At 37.3% G+C, this 25,501-nt stretch overlaps 1 protein-coding gene and 1 long non-coding RNA gene across 6 annotated transcripts in view; one reads left to right on the forward strand and one right to left on the reverse strand.

Annotated features, from left to right (window-relative positions):
- The window catches only part of TBC1D22A (TBC1 domain family member 22A), a 1,169,061-nt gene that overhangs the window by 1,039,443 nt on the left and 104,117 nt on the right, over nt 1-25,501 (forward strand). The gene's annotated exons all lie outside the window — the stretch shown is intronic.
- LOC134932570 (uncharacterized) overlaps nt 5,476-25,501 on the reverse strand; it is an 88,920-nt gene continuing 68,894 nt past the window's right edge. The window contains exons 3-4 of one of the 3 annotated variants that reach the window (XR_010179400.1): nt 24,659-24,773; nt 5,476-6,168 (exon numbers count right to left, since the gene is read on the reverse strand). This is a non-coding gene — a long non-coding RNA (uncharacterized LOC134932570). Of the gene's footprint in view, nt 6,169-14,000; nt 14,139-15,249; nt 16,006-24,658; nt 24,774-25,501 lie in introns of those variants that run through there. The other 2 variants (XR_010179399.1, XR_010179398.1) reach the window with 2 other exon arrangements.

Consider the following 25,501-nt stretch of genomic DNA (forward strand, 5'->3'; position numbering starts at 1 on the left):
GATGGCTAATGTGTACAGGTTGATCTGTCTGTCATTGTACCACACATTCAGTGAGATGGGATGTCTTCTTCAGCTGTATCTTTGCATGCAGCATGTTGCTGGTATAAGTTCAGATTCTAAGGTGTAAAAGTAATAGGATCTGAGTTGCCAAAGGTCTGGGTTTTAGTCCAAGAATGGCTGTATTTTTAAACCGGCAATCATTGACATGGCAAAACCAGGCTGGTTTTGCCTTGCTAAAGGTTGCTGCTTTAAAAATATGGTCATTCCCAGATGAAATCCCAGACCTCCGGTAACATTTACCCCTAATCGTAATGGCTGCAGACTTAAGAGCAGAGGGCAAGATTGGCTTCCACATGCAGTCATTGATTTTAAGTATACACAGCCGTATTTTCACATTGGCTTAAATTGGTAAGCACCCTGCCACAGCCACACACAAAAGTTGCTGCAGATGTGTCCAACTCAGACTCCAGTTTCCATTGTGTCTACTTTCCTGCCGTTATGTGTAAACAGTGTTGCTTATTGGGTTATTTTCTGTCCATATAGTAGTATGTTAGTAGTCCATTTTGTGTGTATTAGCCATCAAATTTCCACTAGAAAAGCAGCTTTTAAAAAGGAACTTACTGTATTTAGGCATTTAGAGTACACACCTTTGAACTGTCCCATTTAATGCAAGGCAGTCATTATCTCAGGAAACCTTTCAGGTTTGTACCCTGCTCACTACCACGAGTGTCAGCTGTGTGAACTCACCACTAGTATGTGCAGCTATTTGTTTTGAGGTGAGGGGAATGGGGTCAGCATTGCACTCAGCAATTCTAGGCACACCACAGAGGGTGTTGGCATATGCCATTTTGATTTACCACACCTTCAGTGCATGATAACTATTCCCTATTTTTCATTGGCATTAACCTGTGGTTTGCTCATATGAGGTGTGGCTATTAAATAACGAGATTGATGCTATAATTTACGTTTAATTATGTTAAGTAGATTTTAACTCCATTCCCTGTCTATGTACTTCCATACTGCATTCTTATTTTCCAGTTCGTAGCTGTGCTGTAGCTCATTATCTGCAGTCTGTCTCAACATCTCCTTCATTTTCTTCTTTACCTAAGTAACTGATGCAAAATGGGTTCCCTTGAATACAGATTTGACCTTCGGTAAAATAAAGAAGTCACACAGTGCTAGGTCTGGTGAGTATGGAGGGTGTTCTAGCACCGCAATCTGTTTCTCAGCCAAAAACTGCTTCACAGTGAAAGCTGTAGAGCTGTATGGGCTGTTGTGTTGTCCTGATGGAGGATGAAAACAGTTTTCCCCACCTCTGGCCTCATTCTTCTGATTCTTTCTGCAATATTTATGGTACCCAGTCTGCCAAAATAACACCCTTTGTAACAAAGAAAACAATTAACATTGCCTTGAATTTGGATTTGCTTTAATGTTCTTTCTTCATCCTTCATGATGATGGTATTTTCCAGTGCATGGACTGGAGTTTTGTCTCAGGATCATATTTGGAAGATCCATGTTTCATCACAGATAATGTATTTATCTAAGATATGTGAAACCACTTGAATTTGTAAAAAATGTCTGTACATATTTGATTTTCATTTACTTTCTGCTTGGCAGTCAGAAGCCATGAAACCATCTTAGCACAAACTTTTGTCATGTCAAGATCTTGATGCAAAACTTGCCTAACAGTTTCTTTGTTGATGTTTACCATTTCTACTATCATTCGGAGTCAATGGTAAATTTTAACAATTTTCTTAGTTTTTTCCCACATTTCAGTTTGTTTTTGATGTGCTAGGTCTTCCGGGGATACTCATCATCTTTGACATCTTCCCAACCATCAATAAATGTTATGTGCCACTCAACACAAACGTACAAGTGACATACAGTCTGCCCTATAAGCCTCTTTTAGCATACATAAAGATTTGGTGGGCATTTTGTTCAATTTAACTAAAAAATGTAAGTTAACACATTGCTCTACTTTTTTACTAAACATTTTTACAATGCACAAAAAAGACACAACTTCTTCTAATACTGTGCGACAGCAAACTATATGTGCAATGGTGAATCTTGCAAAACCATTTTGGAATAGTCCAGGGTCAGTGTTCCACTACTCCCTTTTAACTCACGCAGTATGGTTTATTTTTTGCAAGTACAGTCTTGTTATTTGATAGCCACACCTTTGACAGTGCCAAAGGATGGGCAGTATAAGTGAGTAGTACTATGTTAGCAATTTGCATCAATAATAGTCTCAAAGATCCCTTCTTTCCAAAATGAGAATAGTTACATTATTACAATCATATATCTAAGTTACTGTATGTTGTTCTTATACCGTGATAATTCTCAAAAACTACCAGAAATTATATAGTTTACTTGAGTCTGTAGCTCAGTTGTAGTCGAGGCTGTCTTAATATACTGTATTAATCTGTGATTGCTTTTTACTTTTTTATTTAGCAGCACAGCTTATCACATTATATAGTGGTATTTAAATTGCAAACTAATCACACACAGCCACATAAACAAAAATTATCAGAGTAACCATCCTCGAAATTTTGTTTTTAAAAAATGCATTACTAAGCATCAATTCACTAGATGGATAATGATTATTAGTGAATATTTGAAGATGCAGATGCCACTTAATTTTACACATGGACATTTATCTCTGATACAGTTACTTTTTTTTTTTAAGCAGAAGAAAAGGCCACTCTAAAATATTATATCTCATCGCAACTGAAGGGGTGAAGTATTACAGAAATTCATTGTGAAACACCAGAAAAGTGAGAACTAATAAAGAGATGTACACAAATGCCTTCACAGCTGCAATCCCATTAGCATCAGATGTGTGAAAATATGCAAAAGTCACAGCCGCTGGGATTTTCTATTATAACGCCCACTGGAGGCATCTGTATCTGCCCCTTGTATATGAAAATGCAACTATTAGACATACATTAGATCTACAGTTGTGCAGCATGGCTGTCGGAAGTAAGATGCCAGAGCCATTTGAACTACGTATGGAGTTGCAGTAGCAATGTGTAACACACCCTCAAAATGGTGACAGTATGCCTGCATTTGAGTCACCACTCTCCACTTTCCATCCACAATTGTATTCTGACTATCAGTCTTTTTTTTATAATAAGTCCTCACTGCAACCACCGTCTTAGCAGCATAGTGGTACATGTGCAATGCGACTTAGACGCATGCGCATTGGCAAAAATGTACTCCACTGTGTTCAATATCGACATTGGCATCTAGTAAGTCCAGTGTGTATAAAATACCAATACCTTAAATTCATTAATATAACAAAAATAGAAATAAGGCCTTTACAGCCTGATGCAGAGATGGATGCAATTTGTTATCCTATTAGACTTATCATTTTCTGTGCTGTTTTAATTAGGATAATTATTACTAAAACCTGTAATGTATTTTTCCACATACAGTATAGCAGATAAATCCCATTCTGCAAATCACATGTTAACAAAAGCTTTAAGACTGTCTTTTTAAGTTTGTTAATAAAGACTTGTCAGAAGTAATAGCAACCACAGCACCAAATACAGATGACTAGCCATGTGCAGTATAACTGTAAACTGAAGGTGCTGATATAATGATTGAAATTATAGTACACATTTTATGGTGGCTGCAGTCTTGTTGTGGCATACAGCTATATTGTTAAATATGTTTGCTTTTGTTTTTGTGAACTGTGAAGATATGGTCACTGCAATATTATTTTAAATCACCGGAAAAAAACAATGTGAATGTTGCTAATAAAACTGTTTCATTATCTAGTTTTACTTTCTGTCTGCTTGACAGAAGGCAACCATAAAGATGAAAGGAAGCCATACCAGGCTTCAGCTTTTACAACATAAAGAAAAATGGGACTACTGTTGTGTTTAAGGTTGTGCAAAATTCAGTGTTTACATTTTATCAGCTGCTAGATGGCTGGAATTTGTGTGATGTACATTTTGTTTGATGTTTGCATAGTGTGCTTACATTTGTTAAGATGGATACATTGATAAGAATGAGGACTGAAAGATGATAGCATCATTTTGAAAATTGGCCAGTCATTTTCCAGTGAGATTTTTCCAAAACTCGTTAATTTAAAGGTTCAAAAGTACAACTAGATCCATGAAGCCGAAAGCAGACATAATAGCCCAATACCTAACCTTAATGAGTTGGCCAATGCTCTGATTTTAAGAGGAAATTGTCCTAAAGCAAAGTATAGTGAATTGATTTCCAATATTAACTGTACTTCATACTGTATCTGGTCTATTTCATAAATACAGGAAGTGTACTGTAAATCAAACTATATATAATATCTAACTATATATATATATATATATATATATATATATATATATATATGTAAAAGCCAAATACCACTGACTGACTCATAACAAAATATACGGAACCATGAGGACTAGAAACTTGAAATTTGGACAGTAGCTTTGTTTTGTTATGTAGCCACCAACTAAGAAGGACGTTTTCAAAAGTCCACCCCCATTGGGGGGGGGGGGTTATAGATTCTTCATTATCTGTCAATTAAGATAAGATTTAGATTTGGTTTTTGCATACAAACGTTATCAAATTATGTGCCTAAGTAGGTGTATATATTTTTAGCAGCATGTTAATCTAGGTTTAAAATCAATACTTTTTTAATGATTCTTTTACCAACAATCTGTCAATTTTTATTTCATTTTAAATTGTAGGATTGTTAGGGGCTTGTTTAGCATCCAGCTAAAACTGTCTTCATTCCGAGAATTCCTCTGATTCCATCAGATTACCATTTTCAGTTCAAACGGCTGCAGTTCCTGGTAAAGGTTTGCTACGCCATGACCATTAACAAAGCTCAGTGGCAGAGTTTGAAAGTGGCTGGTGTGGATTTGAGAAGTGACAGCTTCTCCCATGGCCAGTTGTATACTGTCTGTTTCAGAGTCAGCTGCTCCTCTGACAATCTGGTCATTCTTCAGCCTGAAGGAAAGACTAAAAATGTAGTTTACCAGGAAGTCCTTCAAAATGAATGTTACACGCACAGAAATACTTGAAATTCCGTAGAGAAGCACTGCTATTCAACTAGTATAGATATATATTTTGGCCCCTCCGTACACAACAGTACTTACAGTATGTGCTTGATGTTCACACACATTCAGAGAATTCTCATACAATTCTGTCCACAAGACCAGTATGCTTCCAGAAATAAGTACTACTCCTTTGTTATAAATACTATGTTGCTGAGAACATCAAAAGATATACAGGTACTTAAAAAATAAAACCTTTTTGGCTGCATTCTCTGCACAATACCTTTTATACTAAATGGAAATAATAACTAAAAAGTTACATGTAGCACTGATTATATAGATATCTAAATATTATAGGCATACATATTTGTTGTCAAGTCAGTTTTCTCTTTGAGCCAGTTTTTAATAAAACATATAGATTTATTTAAAGGCACCATGCCCTATTGCCAAGCACAGCAATGTGGTTTCATTACAGAGAAATCAAAAGGAATTATTGCCTTCAGTGCAGAATACAAAATACTGTATATACACATTATTAACAAATGAGGAATAATGCAACCATTTGATTTGATACCTGAATCATATAAGGAAGTGATATACAGTAGATGAATGGCTCATTAGTCTAGGAGCATACGTGAGGTAATATCTCTCAGGAAAAGCAGTGTTATCTTAATTCAACATCACAAACAATGGGTTATTTTTGTCCATTACAATCTAAGAAAGGTATGCAGTCAGCAGATAGTCGGGATCCCGTCTGCCACAGTACCAACGCTGGGATCCTTACCCGTTCCACCATACCAATCCTGGTATACTGGCGAGGTAGGTGATTCCCCCTCTGTGGGTGTCCACAAGGAGGAATAGAACCTGTGGCGAGGATACACCAAGCATGCAAGGGCCTTCGTTGAGCTACCCCCCCCTCCCGGCATTCCGATGCTCGGGCTGCCAATGTCGGGATCCTGATGTTCGGCTTCCCGGGCTGCGGGATCTCATACCTATCTCCTGAGGAAGACATTGTCCATCTTGATATCAACTTGATTAAACAGGTCACGGTGACTTGAACTTTTATTATCCAAGGTACTTTTTATTTCCACATGGCTAACTGATAATAGTCCAACAAGCAAAACAGATGTTTCTTCTTGTGTATGTGAACTTTTGGTCACTGCAAAGAATCAACTTAAAACAGTTTATTTTCAGAAAAACAGAAATGTATAGTTAATTAAATAATACAGATAAATTCTGATTTTACTTTAACAGTGTGCATACAACTAAATGGTGAAATACTGGTGGCACAGGTGATGAAGTTATTATGGGATGCCTATGGTATGTGGCACTTGGGGTTTCAAGTGCACTTGTTCCCAACTACCGACTATCAGCTGATAATCACATTGGTCCCCACTGTTTTACTCACATTTACTAAATACTCAATATGGCTCAGTTGTAATTATTTGGTAATATCATTCGATGTAAGGAATCCATAATGAAATATATATTTTTTTCTTAATATTGTAACATAGTAATTGAGGTTGAATAGAGACAAAATGCCCATCGTGTTCAACCTGTATTAAGTTGTGTTTATTATAATGTACCTGCTGATGTATTGTTTTATGACTAGTTAACAACTATAAATCATGTTCCACCCAGATTAACAATGTCAGTATTTTAAATGTTATAACCTTGGATATCATTTTCAGTCAGAAAAGTATCCAGTCCTTTTTTAAATGCATTTACAGAGTCTGCCAATACCTTCCCTGGCAGTGTTTACCAAATCCTTATTGCCCTAACAGTGAAGAACCCTTTCCTCCGTTGCGTACGGAATTATCTCTCCTCCAGCCTCAGCTAGTGCCCACGTGTCCTAAACAGTGTTCTTTTAATAAATAATTCCTCTGATTACTCTTTGTAATGCCCCTTTACATATTTGAAGATATAAATAATGTCTCCTCTTAGACGCCTCTTTTCCAGTGTATACATATTCAACCAAGTAAGCCTTTTTTCGTAATCCAGTCCCTTTAGCCCTTTAATCAGTTTGGTACCTCGTCTTTGAACCCTTTCGAGTTCGCTGATGTCTTTTTTTTTATACTGAACACAATATTCCAGGTGCAGATGTACCAATGATTTATACAGCTGCAGGATTACATGCTTGTCCCTTGTCTCAATTCCCCGTTTTATGCACGCTAGCACCTTACTTGCCTTTTTTACTGCGCTTTGATAATAGGCTTAATAACCGTACACAATGTCAATGAGTACTCCCAAATCGTTTTCCAATACTGTTACCCCTAGACTTTCCCCATTTAATGTGTAGGATGCAAGTTTGTTTTTTTAGTCCCGAAATGCATAACCTTGCATTTTTCTATATTGAACCTCATTCTCCATTTAGATGCCCAGGTTTCAAGTTCAGATAACTCACTTCTGCAGAGACTCCACATCTATTTCCGAATTAATTACCCTACATAGTTTAGTATCATCTGCAAAGATTGACACTGTGCTTTTCAGGCCTATTTCTAGGTAATTGATAAAGATGTTGAACAGTAATGGCCCGAGTACGGACCCCTGTGGTATTCCGCTAACTACTGGGGTCCAGCTTGAGGACTTCCCGTTGACCACTACTCGCTGTACCCTGTTATCCAGCCAGTTACTTATCCATGTGCAAACAGTTTTTCCTTGGCCAAGCTCCTTTATTTGATGATCAGTCTCCTGTGAGGCACTGTATCGAAGGCTTTTGCAAAATCTAAGTAGACCACATCCACTACTTTTCCCTGGTCGAGTTTATTGCTCACTTCCTCGTAGAAGCTAATTAAGTTAGTTTGACATGATCTGTCCCTCACAAACTCATGCTGGTTCTTGCTAATAATCATAGCGGTCTGTAAATACTCCTGTATGCTATCCCTTAGAATTCCTTCCAATTTTTCCCCACTATAAACATCAAACTAACTGGTCTGTAAATTGGAATTGGAATGCGGACCATTGCGGACCATTGTCTCCTGTAAATAGTGTACCATTACCACCCTGTAGTGCTTTACTTTGAGTATTTTCCAAACACTTTAATTGATAAGTTTTCATTTTATCAAAGTCACTTTTCTGGGTGAAATAGATTGTAGTTGATTGGGGTTGATAAAATTTTCCAAGAGAGACCAACAGAACACTGAATCCATTGTTGCTTTACCTGAGAAATCTAGGCTTGATAATTGCTTTTAGACTTCCTAGACTTTAGATGTGCCAGACACCTCCCACGACCTATTTCATACTTGGATGTTGCGATGACCATTTAGGAAACAATGGAACCCATGCTAAAGACTCAGGCTGCAAAATGTGTTTCTGCTATTCAAGCATTGAAGGGACATATGCTTCAGACCTCAGACCTCTAAACTGGATACCACCAATAAACAGAGGCCTTTCCAGATATTTCTCAGCTCAAAAAAAACTTGTGCCACCTATAAATTTCATTAACAACACTAGAATAAGTTGAAGATTTAGATATAGGAGCAACAAGCCCATGTCTAGTGGGTCTTACTGAACACCTTAAAATGATCTCTATAGTACAACTTTTTCCAACCTCATTGCTAGTTTTGTACACCTTGCAGAGTAGGTGGCACCTACTGTATAATGATAGAATGTTGCCCTTCACCAGGCTACACCAAGGACAATTTGAAAAATTGCCCTAGAGCTCATATTTTCTGTTGCCTTAAATACTGTATGCTCGAAAGATAAATTACATTTTTTTCAGCCTGAACCTTTAGCTCAGCATGTCAAGATATTTTAGACCAAAGCTGTATTGTAGTGTAGAAGGAAAGCATAATCAAGCAATATGTTTACAAATGGCCTCTTCTTCCTTTGTGTCTTTAACTGAAAGTGTTTGTATTGGTCACTGTTAAAGAGGCAAAATCAAGCAGGCTAAAAACCAGAAACCTATGTCAATTCTTAATAAGTTCAGAACACATTAGAGAGAATTACCTTCTAACCTCTGCAGACAAAACCTGAAAAAGTAGGCAACAAGAGCCTTTCTCTTATTAATGGCTTTGCTATGTCAGTTTGGGTTACTGATTCTAAAATGTCTTATGATTACCCTTATATTTGGTAAAGTTATGTGTAATGTCTAGTTCTCCCATGTTATCATAATCTTTACTCAGGTGATGGCACAGATTAGGCACCAAGCTTGACCCTATTTATTCGCTAAATTATTTCTTTTATTGTACAGTTTTACATGTCTAATTCTCACCATATCAGTGATTTTAGATTAATCTGATTCATTTCAGGGATGGATAGCATCTATATTAATTACTCACTCTCCAAAAATTGGCATTCATTTTGTTAACAAGCAACTGCATCTTATAAATGTTTGGAAGGTTAGAGATTTCTATACTGTACATAAGATTTCACTTATTATTGGCAGTATGGATCTGTCCCTAGGAATCATCTACTTATTGGTTTCTACATTATTGTTAGACAGACAACCCATTCTAGTATAGAAGCATTTGCAGTTTCAGACCAAGCCCTCATCGCAATTACTCATAAGATCTTTATTCTGAGGGTTCTCATAAATAATGTAAATCCCCACATATTTAATCAACTCTGCTAAATTTTATGGTGTATTACAGTCGTCATGGAATAAATTTGTCACTAATAACTAGGAACATATGGATGGACCACTCTTTTTGTCAGACTGTTAAAGCTGTTCTCATGGGTCAAATCTCCTATGTTGGTGAGTTTAATAAAAATGCATCACAACCCTGTTGATGTAAATTCTGACATGACAAAGGCATTCCAAGAATTCACCTTATGACCTTCTAAAGACAGTAATTGCATATACTTACAATGAAAGTCTCAATTTAATTCTGTAGTGGCACAAATAGGTGAAAAATGTCTGAATTCCACTAAATTAAAATTTGACATATTTGTCAACAAACCTGGCCAACTCTTATCAAAACACAGTATAGAAACACACTAATGGTACTTGTGCTAGTGAATTCCCTTTTGAATTTGTATCGCAGAAGAAAGCAGAACACACTTTTTAGCATGGTGGGTGAGAAGGGGTGAAAAATAAAATGTCCAAAATGACCGACAGTAGTGTCAAATCCATAGTTTTCTGGTCGCTAAGCTGATCGCATTTTGAAAATTGATAAGTTCCTTAGACTGTCCGTTAACATATAGGCTATGTATCTTCACGCTAATTCTTTTACGTGTTGGGTAGTGAACTTAAACTTGAAGATGGGCACAAAACACAAAATAATTAAAAACATTACAAATGTAAACATGAGATTAGTTAGATACAAAGCTATATATTAATAGCAGAAGGACAACTTTTATGAGTGACATATTTCTATGATGCTGTTGTCTGGGCAGGGTTATACAGCATATACCAAATTAAAGGTCTTGGTCTGTAGATTTGCAGAAAAATATTTGCATTGTAATTGGTTTTTCATTTCGGAGTTATGTGGCAAACTGTCCACCTGCCATTTGCAATGCTTCACCATGGTGACCTGCTTGGTGACCTGGAACATGTGACCTTCTGGTTGTCTGGAAACTGTGACAGTTATTTGCAGTCACCCACTAAGCAGTTATATTTTTTAATTTGACTCCTAAAGGGGAAAAAAAGTGGTCAAATGTTCCACCCAGCAAACCTTTGCCCGGGTGGAATTGGGCATATCAGCTAGTTGGAAGTAAATGTTGTTTGGTTAAATCAAACACTGTCTTTGTGATTAAAGTAATGATGTTTATCTTTTGATGGAAAAAGTGAAAATATCAGTTCCCTGTAGAAGATATGAGATTATTTAATGGAATAACAAACTCCTATCCCCTTTTAGCTTGAAGTCAATTTTAAATCCAAATATATACTGTATATTCATCTGACAGCATTGTTTCTGTCTTAAATTGGAATGTTTGCTTATGTCAAGTTATGCTGTCATAAATAAATATGTGTATTGCACACTTACAGCTTTCAGGAATGCTGTGGGTATTTCTAACATCATAATTAAATGGGAAATAATGCTTCTTGCTGTATAACCAAGTAAAAATAACTTTAAAGTCTTTCAAGGCCCTAAATACTGATGAACCAAGTGAGGAATCTTACAAGATTATAATGGTTTCCATGTAAAAGCCCCTAACTAAATTTTAAAACATTTTATTGATGACAAAACTCTACCTGTTCACTGTAATTTAGCAATAATTATGGTGTTATCCAAATTTGTGTGAGAATTAGATATACAAGCCTTCTCTCAACTGATCTCTTTACTGATTGTTGATTACAAACTTCTCACTGAGATTCTGGCTGAATTCTTAAAGTTTATATTCCCATCAGTAATACACGCTGACCAGACAGGTGTCATCTAGAGTCACCACTCCATCACTAAAGTTGGTAAGATTCTCTTTTATACAGTATATGAACACTCACCCAAATCCTACCTTATAGTCATGTCTCTACCCATTTTGCTATTTAGTGTGCAACAAGCAAGTATGCCCCATGCCTCCACTTCTATTTGCTTGAGCAGTTAGCTGTGGCTTTGAGGAGCAACTTGGACATCATGGGTATATCTGTTGGCAGAAAGAAATGTAAAATTGCCCTGTTTGCCAGTTATCTGATGATCTAGCTCTCTTAAGCCATTGATCGGAATACCTGCTGTAGTCCAGTTAGTTAAGACAATTGGCTCCTTTTACAGATAATCAATTAACCTGAACAAGTCAGATGATCTGTCACTATCCCCTTTGTCCAACAACTTTTCATTTAGTTTTGAATGAATATAGTTTTGCATAAAATCAAATACTTACAGATGTGTCCTCATACATCCAGCCTTAATATGCCATGCAGCACAAGATGCCTGGTGTGAGTGAACTGCCAGGTCCTGTGCAATCCGTTGGACATTTTTTTTTACCAAAAATGTACTAGTGTAATATATCAAATTAATCAGCACAGTCTCCAAGTGCATCCTAGTTGCTTTGTGTTGCGAATAAGATACATTTTAGACAAAAAAAACAAGATTCTCATGCAACCTGGTGTGCCAAGATGAATGATTTGGCAAGACTGCAGCAAACATCTGTATGATTTTATTCTCCATGCTTCTTGTTCTGAATTATATACACTATATTACTTCCCATTTATTCACAAATTACTTAAATGCCAGTTAAGTTGCACCATCTGAATTTAGCTTTGCTTGCCAATATTCTTTAATCCACAATACACCCTAAAATGGCATATTTGATGAAAATTCTTCTCATCTGCTTGATCTATTCAGTTATTTTCATTTGCACAGTGTTTCTCATTTCTCCTATCCCTTTCAACAACTTAAATTGACAACTTATATAACAAATATTTGCTCCCCCATAGTCCGTTCTTCATGCACTTACAAGTAAGACAATATGACCCATAAAAAAACCTGTGTGACCACTCTCAGACACCTTATAATATTTTCTCCATTATCTTGAGACCAACAAATATATAATCATACTCCTTCTTTACATTACAACCCCCTGACAACATACCAATGCTGCCTGGAACATGCATTTTCCCTCTGCCGTACATAAATATTACAGGATATACTGTAAGGAATCAGTAAGTACTTCCATTCAGCTTCAATTCATGTAATCCATATCAAGCTTATAAATAGTGTCTGTATTTCTCAGACACAATGGAAATGTATTGCCCCAGATGAAACTGGTTTATGCCTGAAATTTCATACGGACAATGCAACCCTTCAGCACAATTTTTTGGACTGCAGGAAAATAGACATATTTTTAAGCAAGGCATTAGCATATATTAATGTTATTTTTGGTTTATGTTTCTTTAAAAAAAATATTCCTATGATTTGTTATCATTTTGTTGTTAAGAAAATGTTAATTTGCCCCTCATATTTGGAAGAGGTCAAGGCTGAATTGCTACCTATTTTCTGTTCTTATAAGAGTGGCCATACAGGATATTGAGACAAGAATACTAAAATTCTATAAGAAATGGGGCTATACATATCTACCTTGAATACTCTATCCCAAAAAAATCTGATAAATTTGTTTGAATCAACTACCTGGTACCTTCATCAATAGCTAGAATAGATCTCGGTTTAGGCGGCCTTCCTACTTGCATTTCTATCTCTCTGTCTTGTAAATTCCTTGCACTTGTACCTGCTCTTTAAGCATAATGACTGCCTCTCTCTCCCCTCTTCCAATTAAACCTACTCACTCTCCTAATCTCCATTTGCACCTGATGTGTTATTTATTTTGTATACTGTTAATTCTCTTTACCTAGTTTAAGCTATACCATTCTGTAATTGTATATCTTTTGGTCCAATTGCTGCTAGGAATCTATTTTGAATAGTTTGCACTTTATTGCAAACTGTATTTTCTGGTCATGAATGGCCTACTGTGTCTTGCTATCAACTTTTGTTCTGTTTTGTACTTTATACTGCTAAAAGAACAGATTTATAAAGAAAATGATATGTAGCTAAAATTCGATAAACAAAAAAGATCATGTTTATCCTTGGGGATAAAAAAACATAATATTTACCTGAGTAGCCTAAAAAATAAAAATGTATTCTATGTCTAACCATTAAATAGCCAAAGTTACCCAATCTGGCTATTAGGGGTTATAAAATAAGACTTTTGGGAGAAATTCGCAAAGTATATGACAGGCAGAATAGTCCCTGTCCCCCCTGCTATCCTCCACCACACCCCACTAAAGTAAAAGCTAGGAACATGTTCTTTAGATATTTCGAATACTGTTTATGAGCAAGCAGGGAGAGTTTTGATACCAGAAATTTGTGATGCCTTTTTAAAGTGTTGGGTTTAAGTGTCTTCTATAACTGACAATGTATTTTGTAGCATATCCATCCATCACTCATTTTTACAATTTGAAGGATGTGTTGGATTTAAGTAATCCTCTTTGTAAGTGGTTTTATATCAACCATACACTTTACGGATTCACAGATCTGTTTTTGATATTGATTGGCATTACTGAGCACTGCCAGAGTGTAACAAAATAAATGCATAAATAAAAACCATGAAATCACAGGACTTGTTTTAATTTATTTGAAGAAGCCTGTGATTACGAAGGTTGAAGGTCAGCAAGGTTAAAATGCATAACACATGAACATCTTTTTTTACGGTCTTTAAATAATGTAATCCATCTGTATTTTCTCCCCTCTCTGGGTTCTGCAAAACATTTTACAGTTTTAGGATGAGCAATTTAACTCTTTACATCAACAATACAATTTATCTAACCTATCTACTATCCTGTAACTGTAAAAGTTTGCAGGAATGCAATATAATTTTGCGATTTTTATTACAGGCAAACATAAAATGTTACCACTTGCTCATATCTTTAGAAGCTAAGTGCATGATATTTAAGTTATAGATAAGTTAAAGACTTCATTTACCCACAACTGAAAATGCATTTGTTTTGGTTGACTTTAAACAGTTAAACCTACAGAAGATCCATGCTGCTTGTTTAAAAAAATAAACTTCCTCACCAGGAATGTGTACAATATCCCCGAAATGCGTCAGTATTAGGGGATCTCCCTAAGACTCCCTAATATATTCATACATGCTATGCGTTGTTCTTTGTTAGGTTATCTAATACTAACTCCCTGAGATAGTGGGACCCCTTGTGAAACACGTAGCAGAGGATACTCTTTTCTTTTAAGTTTAGACCTTTTCTCTGTATTGATGTACATTATATATTTATACAAACTGTTGAAAAAGATTTAGTTGTTTTACTATGAAGCTAGTGCTTGCCTGATTTCCTTAAACTTTTGAGTTTTTTTACTTTTAAATATTTGTAATATTCTAATAAAAAAACTACTTGTCAAACAGACATTTACATCATGGGCGATATTCAATTGTTATCACATCAGCAGCCACTAGATGGTGCCCAATGGAGCAATTACATTTTTGCTCCATTTAGGCTTTATGGCTGCCAGCACTGGCATTTCAGCCTGCACCCCCTGGGTGACCTGTTTGGGCACCCAATGTGCAAAAAGTGACCTGTTTGGGTACCCAAATGGGACTCTTTGTGTTTCGCCCATTAGTTTGGTCGGGTTTAGCCACTTTACGCAGCTAAACCCGACATCTATGGGTGCCATAGACAAATAAATCAATCAATTGTATATCGCCCCGCGATCTCCCATCACTTTAAATGGAAGATCAGGCGTGGTATAAGAATTAAATATCCCCCATATCTTCAGACTGTTTTTCATTTTTGTACACAGCTCACTTTAAATGAGTAGGAACTAATTTGTCTGATAAATACTTACATAATAGAATATGGTTTTAAAACATTATTTGATTTATTTGGATCATAGTGTCACATATTTTTTTTTAACTCATCCCTTAAGATTTCTAATTCTCTATATACTGTACATAAAAAATAAACCTGTAGTCTTTGATACAACAAATGCATCTCCGTTATTTAAAATTATGTTGATAATCAAGGATTAATGTTTCTTTGTTCAATAAGGAATTAAGGAAAAATTGTCATTCACAGAGCATGAATAATAATGTATACATGAACAGTATGCATTTATAACTTAATGTTCTTATAGGCCAGAATGTGCACTGCCAGAAGGTAGGTGTTTCAGAAGATCTCTGTTACTATGCACTATCCATTTCAGAGGTTGTGGTTAAACCAAGCATTAAAACACACTAATGAATACAGTATGGCCTATGTGGCAAATGTTGAATTATAGAGGGTTAAGTTCACTCTTGCCAGAGATCTGCTTAGTCTGGATGTGAAAGATCCTAACTGTATGAAGCCAGTGCCCTGCATTTGTGTTCTATTGTGTTGGATGAAGGTAAGATAAAGCTTAATTGATTTTTGGGTTTAAACATTGAATATTTCTTGGAGAGATGTCTTCAGCGCCAGATCTTCAAGTTGGGATTTACAAAGTGCATCCCTCATGCTTGTCTTCTGATCCAACAGAGGGTACTGTACATCTTTGTCTAGAAGCCAGTGGTTAATTTCCCATCATTCATTGTGCATTTGGTTTGGCAGAAACATACTGACTGCTGGTGGATGCCCTGGCTGTGTGAAGAGTTGATGAACAGGAAGATTAAACATTAAATGATTTACAATTACCATCTTGAAAGCAATTGCAATCTTGAAGTGAATTGAAAAATTTAGCAAAATACAATCACTGTTGATAACAATGTTCCTGTAAATGGTAACTGATTTATATAGCCTAACATTGTGTTTGCTGTATTTCACTGCAGTGTTGTGGAATACAAATAAATTACAGTGGCAGCATATTATTCTAATGCCACTGTAAAATGAATATTATTTGTCCATTGCTGTGACACCAGCTTACAGTCTTCCAAAAAGAAAATAAAAAACATAAATAATAGTCAGCAAGAAGGTTGCTAAATATTTTAAGAGAATGGTGATAAATGAATTGCTGATCATATAGAAATGTGTTACTGACAGAGTTTGAGCTTTCCTTGCATATTTTTGTTTTGATCCATAGGAAAGCTTCAAGAATAAAGCAAGCTTAGAGCTACATAAATTTAGGAGAATAACAGCATGACCTAACAGTATGAGCCTCCAACTGTATGGTTTTAATTGATGCCTTCCATTGATTTGCCCTATAGTCCTGCTGTCTCAACAAAACAAATTTAAGATAGCATAGCAGTCATATTGCAAGTACTGTAAGAGCAATAGGAATGTATTAGAAGAAACTTGCCTGCAGTATTGAAGGTTTTTTTGAGAGATTACGTACATGGTTTCAATCTTATATTTTGAAAATGCCACATAGGGCTGCACATAAGACAGTAGAGTGGTGAGGACAGCACTATGCACATCATTGTTTCATTTTTATTTTGCTTGCTAATAATTTATTTACAAACATTAACTTTGGCCTTTACATTTTCAAGTTTAGGTGGATTTATAGTTTCCATTTCCTTAATAATTACCACAATATGTATAAACATTATATTTAGGTCTTGTGAATGTGATATACTGTAGTGGTATGCTATGTTAGTAAGTTGTGATCACTATAATTTTGTATAGTACACTTAACGTTTTTTGTTTTGTTTTTGGGGGGTTAAATAAGTGTGAGTTGCATTCTGTTGTACCTTTTATTTGTCATATTACCTACTGTGCAGTTATTTCTCGAGATGCATTTATCTAATTTTGCAGTACTTTTTATCTTTATTGCTTGTTTGGTACATTTATATGTATCCTACCTGCACGATACATCACAGCATGATGTGACAGCTATGAGTTATAGTAAACAATTTGTTTAAAATGTAAGTGCATCATAAATGTCATACTTGCCTACTTTTTGGCCTTCCTTTCTGAGATCTCTCAGGGGTCTATTTATAAAATATTAAGTTTCCCCCATATGTATAAACAGGACTGCATAAGACATTCGGAGATACCTGCTGCTGTCTCCGATTTTCAATCACAAAAACAGTCCCCACATTTTCTAGGGGGTTACTTTATTGCAGAATTTACCAAGCTCTGGAATGAAAAGCCATCTGCAAATAGCATTAGCCATTGTTGTCTATAAGCTACACTTAATATGCCTACCTCTTGGAGAGAGCTTTTTATTTTCTCAGAATGTACATACTGCATCTGTTGATTTGGCCATTCCTAAAGTTTCTGCTATCTCTTTTATTGATTGCTTTTGTTTTGCAGCATCAGGTAGGCCTGTTTCACTTGCACTGAGCGCACATGTGACCATATCTTGTTGGTTCACAACAACTACTTCAAATTTAAATGTCACATTTTATCAATTAAGCAAGCAACAGATCTGGAATTGATTTAAAGAAACAACAAATGAATAGCCCGCAGCTGTCCATGAAACAGCTTTTGATTGAATTTTATAATTACTTTGGGTTCCTTAAAAAAAAAAAAAAAGGCTTCATATTAAACAGCTGTAATTATTAAACACTTCCTCCAGTTTGGAAGTAAATACCATCAAATTAGCTGATATTCTACACTATGAAACCATATTAATCAGTGTCCAAGAATGTATGGACCAAACTGGTGAATGCACTATATATATATATATTTACACTTTGTGGTCATACTAAACTGCTAACTCTGGAATGCATAGTGAAAGTCCTTTGCCACCAGTGCGATAAAATGTGCTGGAACCCCCATTCTGGGCCACCTTGGCCAGCCCACTCACCTATCTTCTCCACTGATGTACCCAAGCATTTGGCCAATCTGTACTGTTTGGACACTTCACCACATTAGTTGAAGCCTTAATGTTTGCGGAGTGCGAAAGTCCACAATTAAATGTAATCCACCTGGCCACCAGTATCAGTATGAGAGAGAGAATAGAATTGATGAAGAGGTGGATATCAGCAAAAGGAAGGAAAGAGCAAAAAAGGCCAGAGAGAAAAAGTGTGTGTGTGTGTGTGTGTGTGTGTGTGTGTGTGTGTGTGTGTGTGTGTGTGTGTGTGTGTGTGTAAGGGTCATTCCATGTCAGTTCAACCAGGCATGTCCACCACCCATTCCAGCTTTTTCTGAATTTTTTTTTAGTAAGAGAGGATATAAAAAAAAACTATTTCTGCCAAATATCTCGACTGTCTGACAATTTGTTTATTATATATTGATTTTTCAATTTATTAAATGATTTACTAATCGCTGCTTCTTTATACAGTTTATTTGAAGTATCACGGGAGTTTATTAAGGAATCACCGCAAAATTTACACCCCTAAGGTAACTCTTCCTTCTGAATCCAAAATTCCAAACCAAATCACTTTATCTGCCTTATGTTTTGAGTTATGTCAAAAACGCACATTTTCGAAAAATACTTAAAAACACTAGGTTCAATCAACATTAGATTTCCCACATTTTTTTATGTGCTTAACAAAGGTATACATTATTACCACGCAAAAAATCAGCATGGTACTCTATTTTATAGTGGAGAAAAAAAATCATGAAGTTGACGTTCAATTACTGTTGTATTGCATACATAATTAACACAAGAAATCATGAAATGTAAAATATTAAACATAACTTGAGTCCATAACTTAAGTTCATTCAACGGGTGGTATTCATATGACCGGCGGTCTGCTGACCGACAGTCACATGACCTCCTCCATCGTCCCGAAGGCTCGCTATCCCGATGGTCGGCATGCCGACCAACAGGGACTATTTCCACTCGTGGGTGTCCACGACACCCATAGAGTGGGAATAGAACCCGTGGCGACCGCAGGTCGCCACCGAGCCCGCAGCGTGGCGAGCGCAAGCGTGGCGAGCGCAGCGAGCCCGCAAGGGGCTTGCTGCACTCACCCCTCCCCGCCGGGATCCAGGCATCGGTATGCTGCCGGGATCCCGGCGTCGGTAAGCTGAGCGGCGGTCAGGAGACCGCCGGTCAGCCATACTATACCCCATTCAACAATTGCATTATCTTTCCCTTGTTTGGAACCTGTTGTAACAGTCTGTAATTTTCCTTAAAGTGTCAGCAGAAAGTGCCTTACAGCCCTTCCTTGGATAGTGGGCACTTCCGTTACACAGGCATACGCGCATGCAGGGGGGGTTTCCGAGTACCTGGAAACCCCCCTCCTGCCCACCGATCCATCGCACAACTGACTGATACATCTGTTTTTTCTATTGAGATGTAGTAGCTCCGCAGGGTGTGCGGCAGCTGTCTCCACATATTTTCTGAGAGCTGGAGGCTGCCTGAATGAACAGTAGAGGGAGCTCCTCTCAGGAAGTTTACTTGGAGAGAGCTGGTTAGGCTCCTCAGACTCTGCAGCAGCCAAAAGGTGTGTGTCTCTTGTGTCGGGGGGCCAAGCTGGGAGAGTGATGGGTGGGTGTCTTTGATGTTGGCTGGGTCACTACTCAGTAATTCCTCTGCAGGAGTGTGTCTGACTCGCATGCCTGGGTATATGGGGGGGAGAGGGGTGCTTTCATAAATGATGGTGGTTTATTTACTATTTTCTTGCTTTACATGGCTGTTTTATTTTATTTTGAAAAAGGTGTGTGTAACAGTGTAAGTGTGCTATATACTGTAACTGTGTGTGTGAGGCATACATGTGTGCTGCTATACTGTGTGTGTCATACATGTGTGATATATAATGTAACTGTGTGTGCAATATGTGTGCTGTATACTGTATATAGTACTGTAACTGTGTGTGTGTGTGTGTGTGTGTGTGTGTGTGTGTGTGTGTGTGTGTGTTGACATACATGTGTGCCATATATTGCTGTGTGTGTGTTTGCAACATACATGTGTGCTAAATATACAGCTGTATGCGTGTGTTATTTTTATTTTTTGGAAACCTCCCTGTAAAAATCCTGCATTTGCCCCTGACAGGGGACATGAATAACAGGAACAAACACTGAGGGCCAGGACAACACATATGTTTAGTTTTGTTTCATGAAGTGTACAAGCACATCTTGTTCCTCCTCATTACATTGAATAATGGGGTAAATGTATGAAGTAGTGATAAGTGTGGAGAAGTGAGCTAGTGGATAAGTTGCCCATGGCAACCAATCAGCATTGAAGTAACATTTATAATTTGCATACTATACAATTGTACGGAGCAGCTGATTGGTTGCCATGGGCAACTTCTCCACTGGCTCACTTCATGCATTTACCCCAATGTACCAGATGTTATTGTATCCTGCTGCTATGTATGTTCCAGGTTGCAGATCACTATTGTCTACATTTTTTATGACTGTGGTCCTAGTGACACTAAAGGGGTTATGCAATTATCCATGGTAAATTAATGGGTTAATTGTCCCACTGGAGGTTATCCAATTAGCCCCATAAAGCCGCAGCTCGCGCCAGTTTGTCAGGGATTTGTTTCACCTGCCAAAAAACAAATTGGATAGCCTGTAAAAAAAAATATGGGTGAAACATCGGGAAAAATGTTCCCATATATTTTCACCTGTAATTGGATACCCCCCACTCCCCCAAAATGTGGTTCCTGCTGTCGTCATGTTGTGTGATGACAATCTGAATATGTGTAGTTCATTATAACTAATAGGCCGAAATTGGTGATGAGCAAGTGTTCCTACCACAGTCTTTGCTGTTTCTAGATGGTTATGCAGATTGGTTTTGCAGTCTTGTTTTTCATTTTGTGACACGTAGAAAAACTTTATGCCATACTGTATATCTTTTCAGCCCAGCTATACCGGTTCAAAGGTCTCAAGATGTGATGCGTTTCCAAGTGCTTGCAGACTGGTGCGGGTGGCTAGACGTTTACTAGCACCACCACTAAAGTAGTGAACCTACTCCAATTTTAGTAATAGTTCCGCTAAGTGTTTCATAACTACCGTAATGAAGGCATGCACAGTTATGGCTACATTGTCACGGGTATCACTTACAACACACAGACTCACACAGTTTAAAGTGTCACACAATCATCTTACCTAAAAAACAGATGTAGCCACGCTAATCATTGCCTCGCTGCAAGTGTGCCCACAAATGCACACCAATAGAAGCCTATGAAGCGAATGCCATCTGTGATCAGTTGAAGCACAGCGCATTTGCAATATGCCGCGATGCATATGCCGTACAGCGTGGCTTTATCTGTATACAACATATGGGTGAAGTGTTGCTTGTGAAGTGTCCGAGTGGCATTATGACACACAAATTAATAATTTTCTGCAAAATCTAGTAACACATAGCTTCTGTTTCTGGTCGATTGGTTTCCTTCAACTGACGTAGGTATTCAGCCTGCGACTTTGCTGTATACAGATGGGCTGTTGCATCATCAACAGCACTACAAATTGCTTATAAACAATTGTGTCCTCATCACCCATGTCACTATCAAGATAAAGTTTTTCAACTGTTTTCTCAAGTGCTTCCAGACCTGGCATTTATCACATCGATGAAGCATACAAGATTTTGAGACTGAAGAACAAACAAGGACTTCAGTTAGGTCTTTGTAGTCCATCTTTAGTGGTAGAGCAGCAACCAATATTTTTTTACATTTTGGTGAGTTTCGCAAACACAGACAGAATGCATATATCTTGCAGCAATGCTTACACACCATGTAGGTCATATTAATTATTATTATTATTACTATTATTATTATTATCCTTTATTTATATGGCGCCACAAGGGATCCGCAGTGCCCATTACACAGTACGTAATCAAATGAGCAAACAAGAAAACAGCACTTACTGTTCAAGACAATATAGGACAGGTATAGAAAACCCGGGGTTAGGTGCCATCAAGGGGAGTATGGAGTATAAGATAGTGTAACTAAGAAAAGGAAAGGCACATGAGGAAAGAAGGCCCTGCTCTTGCGAGCTTACAATCTGAGGTACAAACTTTAGACAACCAACTTGTCTGTAAACGGTATTTGAAAGCAAGATAAAGCTCTTTCAAGTTTACTAGGAGCAGCCTTTTCTGTTTGAATCTTTTTTCCTCCTGGAACTTTTACAGAACCAGACTTTCTTTCCAGGGCACATGCGAGAATGTTCATCATCTTTGTAAAACTTCTGTTCCTGATGAACAATTTGAACAGGAAGGGCTTTCCCTCTATATTGTTCAGGTTCTGCCAGTATGCCATGGGTTTCTTTACACTTTCTTGATTGTTTTACTATGTATTCTGTGACATTATATAAGTTAGGAACTCAAGTTATGTTTAAATTTTAAAATTTCATGATTTCTTTTTTTTTCTTTTTTTTGTGTTAATTATGTATGTGGTACAACAGTAATTAAACGTCAACTTCATGATTTTTTTTCTCCACTAACAGTGTACCATGCTGATTTTTTGGTGTGGTAGTAATGTATACCTTTGTTAAGCACATTAAAAATAATTGGGATATCTAATGTTGATTGAACCTAGCGTTTTTAAGTATATTCGAATAATGTGCGTTTTTACCATAACTCAAAAAATAAAGCAGATAAAGAATTTGGTTTGGATTTGGGAGGAAGAGTTACCTTAGGGGTGCAAATTCCATGGTGATTCCTTAATAAACACCCGTGATACTTGAAATAAACTGGATAAAGAACCTAGGATTAGTACATAATTTTATACATTTAAAAATCAATATATAATAAATTAATTGTCAGTCAAATTGAATTGACAGTCGAGATATTTGGCAGAAATAGTTTTGCCATCCTCTCTTAACTAAAAAAAAATTGTACAAATCTGAGATGGGTGGTGGACATTTCATTTTTTGTGGGGTGATTTGATGTGGATTGGCCTGTATACATATGGGAATCCACAGCACTCGCCATTCCCAGGAGAGAGGTGCACTCACGTACTCCCCACCCCTAGGTTGGGGTGCAGTAGGCTGTGACCACCTGCTCAACTATAAATATACAGAGAACCCTGCACTCTCCTTATTAGTTTCATTTGCCCTAATGCTTTAATATACAACTGGATAAACAATGAGGTTTTAGTTCATGAATTGTACAATGCATTTAAGCTTGCAGCCCACTTCACGGGACCCCATTTGACTGCAAGTCCTACTCTATCACATAAATTTTCACAAAGATGTTTTTGGAGACCTGGAAACTGCTATCGCATAGGAGAAAATGTGATTAACTGGTTTAAAGCTCACCTGCCACACTTGTGGCTTTTAAAGGGTAAGATAGTCACCAACACAACTCTACAAATGTGCTTACCACACATTTGTAGAGTTGTTTTGGTGACTATCTTACCTTTTAGCTTCAACACCTCCAAGGGAGAGGGAAACTAGACCTGCACATTCTGCACCTGCAGTAGTAGTGTGGAGCTCTGGGGTTTACGGGCTGCACATCTCAAGGTGCAAAAATACAATTGGTCTTCCAGCGCACCCAGAGCCAGCAGGAAGTCAGAAGCAGGATAGGGGTTTAAAACTCCCTTACACCCACTGCTCATGGCACTGATGCCTGTTAGAGGCCAGTGAGTAGGATGCAGTTGCATTTTCAGGGCCTTTGGATGTTGGCTGTGCCAGTAGAGCATAATGGATAATGGCTGCAGGCCATTGCAGCAGAATGACTGTTGAGTACAGGGAGTGCTAAGACATTTGCATTCATTTGCTAATATTAAGTTATGTACCCGTGTGACCAGGCCCAAGCCTGTGCATGCTGTGCTTCAGTGTAACCTGCGTAAAAGTCTTTATTTCCAGTACCCGTTTTGATATATACTGTGTGTGTGTGTGTGTGTGTGTGTGTATATATATATATATATATATACTGTGTGTGTGTGTGTGTGTGTGTGTGTGTGTGTGTGTGTGTGTGTGTATATATATATATATATATATATCCCAAATGGGACTGGCACTCTCCTATCTGGCGTGAAGGTACCCCGGTGCCTTCTGTAGTAGAAATGCAGAGATCCGAAAGAAACAGCGGCACTCGAGGATTTTCGTGAAGCAAGCAAAAATGTATTCAAAGAAAGTTACAAAAAGCCAAAGCAAGCAAAAATGTATTCAAAGAAAGTTACAAAAAGCCTGAAGCAAGCAAAAATGTATTCAAAGAAAGTTACAAAAAGCCTGAAGCAAGCAAAAATGTATTCAAAGAAAGTTACAAAAAGCTTTTTGTAACTTTCTTTGAATACATTTTTGCTTGCTTCACGAAAATCCTCGAGTGCCGCTGTTTCTTTCGGATCTCTATATATATATATATATATATATATATATATATATATATATATATATAGTGTATGGACTGTGGACCTCTGTATAATGAAGACGAATGAGGCATATGTAACTTCAACGTTTTGGTGCTTTAATCCACCGTCATCAGGCAAGTACAAACAACATACAAACATAATCTCACCGTATATCCCTCTCCGCAAGTGTGTCAGTGGCGTCCGGAACTGGAAGACTGGCGCCCACAAGATGGCGTCATCATCCGTCCGTTACCAGCTCAACCCGTAATTAGAAACAGCTGACTGTCAAAGATACAGATAATTGCACATGTTTGGTACAAAAATACAGCATATTAAATATATATCCAACAGTAACAAGCAGAATGACACAAATTGATACAAAGTTACATCATTTAAATTAAATTACAGAATTTAAATAAATGCACATAACCCTAGCTGCTAATTCAAGCCTCTCCGTGCCAGTGTATCCAGCTTATGGATCCAATGTGATTCACAGCGAAGCAGATTCATGCTGTACGGGATGTGATAGATGATCATATAGCGCAACGTTGCCAAACTGTGGCCCGACACTGCAAAATGCCTGGCAACCATTTAGTCACTCTTGCCCATCACAATTCCTGCCCTGATGGCCGTTCTGTGTGTCGCCATCCTTTCCCTCAATGTTCTATTGCAGACTATAATAAATCAGTGAGCTAATTTCTGGATTATCAATTTAAAACCCTCATACTTTGGAGCATAAAAACAGCGGATTGAGTACCTCTAACACCCTGGGAATTAGTGATTATGATACAAGGGATCTGTTCCCATAATTGTGCAAATACTTTTTTGTGGTATACCAACAAATGTTATGTGCTTGAACTTGACTAACACCTTAAGAAATTATCTGTAATGGGAGTACATGCAAAGTTTGCTTATAATTTGGATGAATTACCCATATATTGCTGTGTGCATTGAGAACAGGATCTAGGCTTGACTAACATTGGATGCTTGTTTGCATGCGGATCTTGATC

The sequence above is a fragment of the Pseudophryne corroboree genome, chromosome 6, assembly GCF_028390025.1.
Source record: "Pseudophryne corroboree isolate aPseCor3 chromosome 6, aPseCor3.hap2, whole genome shotgun sequence".
Classification (NCBI taxonomy): domain Eukaryota; kingdom Metazoa; phylum Chordata; class Amphibia; order Anura; family Myobatrachidae; genus Pseudophryne; species Pseudophryne corroboree.